The following is a 1,870-nucleotide window of genomic DNA, read 5'->3' on the forward strand; positions in this document are numbered from 1 at the left end:
ACTTTCATTTAGGATGCGTAAATCATCAGCATAATCTAATCCAGGAAAGATTTTCCTCCCCATTAGATTCCAGGCTCTCCCATTGCCTTTCCTGTGCTTCTTAAGACAGAATCTATCAAAATGATCTAAGGGGATAGAATACAATCCTGCTTAACTCCTGATTTAATACGAAATTAGCTGTTATCCTTATTTCTTACATTAACTGCAGCAGTGTTATTCTCGTACATAGCACTAATCACTTTAATGTAGTCATATATGTATGTATAATTCCGGGTATATTTTTTACCTTGAGAGGGCGAGGAGGTGAAAAAGTGAGGTTCTTTTAGAAAAGATTTAATCAAGCATTTAGAAATTTTAAAAGTAGTTTCCATAATTTTATAATTTTCGCTTCTGAGAAGAAAAGCACTTAAACAGACCCATCAACACTTTTCCAAATTTACTCGGGGCCAGCATTCTCCTCCCCTGAAGAATATTCCCTACTAGAAAATTCTCTCCCAGAAAATTCTGTCTCTGTAGAAATTTTTAATTTATTATATTATAATTATATATTATATAATTATTGTGTATAAATAATTATTATATATTAAATAACTATTACATGTTATATTATACATTAATACATAAAAATCGTAACCAACTTTAATTCTACTGGGTTTTCTAGTTTTTATTTTAATTAAACCATCAGGCAGAATGACATCTTGGTGGTCTCATAGTATGTTCTAATATATGAAATGTTAAGAACCAAATATATGAAATTTAGGAGCCTGGGATATGAAACATATTCATCGTAAAAAAAAAAAAAACAACCAAAAAAACAACAGGAATCCAGTACTTAACCTCCATATGCAATTAAAGACTTTTCAATTCTAGTAGGCACTAAACGAAGGAAACGTGGGTAAAAAACTAACAAAAATTAAATAAAGTTGGAAAACACACAAAAAAAAAAAAAAAAGGTTATACGTAAAAACTGCCACTGATGCTACCACTACTAATACAACCATTGCTACTACACAAGCAAAGGATATCAAGGTGAGACCCCCAAGGAAAAATTAGGCAGATGTTGAATTCAATCAAAACGAACTATGATGATGGAGGTTGTCAAAAGGGACACAAAGCAGTATCACAATCACGGCATACATTTAAGTTAGACCTTTCAGGGTAAGTTGTGGCGGATTTTGAACTAGCCAGAAGACGCTATATTTACACTTTTAATACTACTTGTATGATTACTGTAACTAATTACTTTAAGGGAAATAAGTTGAATGTGTAGGCCAGCCTAAGCAATAGAAAAACAAGGGATTATTGCCCAATCATCCTGGTAGTTTTCTTTTTCATTGATTCCAACCTGGTTCTTATTTAGTTTCTGTTCTGTCTTTGACAAGTAAACTTCGAGAGGTTCGATTTTCGTTGGTTTCTTTTTCTTTTCTTCTTTTTTGTTTAGCACTGAGGACGGCTCGGTGTAGGCCCTTTTCAAAATATTTGCTTATTTCTTCTTCTTCATGGTTCGCCACTGGCTGACAAAATCCTCGCTTTTTCTCCTTTTTTGATTTTATTTTTCATTTTGTTATTTTCTTTCCTCTCTGAGTTTCATTTATCTTCTAAGACCGAATTTCCAGAACTTTCAACTACATTAAACAAAGTGGCTATCTAAAAATTTTGATTGGATGTGTTTGGGAAAATGGTGGGCGTGAAGGGGCGGTAGTCGCTCCCCAATCACTTTCAACTATTAAAAATGGCACTAGCCTTTTCAATTTCCAATTAAATGAGCCCTTTTGAAGTTTCTACGGCAACACTTTCAATAAAAACCTTACATACCCCCAGGGGATAACTTGCAACCCTTGCCCTGAGTGCTGGGGGGGGGGGGTTCATT

Source organism: Artemia sp. Qi Xiang Cuo, unplaced genomic scaffold, assembly GCF_049724085.1.
Source record: "Artemia sp. Qi Xiang Cuo unplaced genomic scaffold, ASM4972408v1 HiC_scaffold_2952, whole genome shotgun sequence".
Taxonomy (NCBI): domain Eukaryota; kingdom Metazoa; phylum Arthropoda; class Branchiopoda; order Anostraca; family Artemiidae; genus Artemia; species Artemia sp. Qi Xiang Cuo.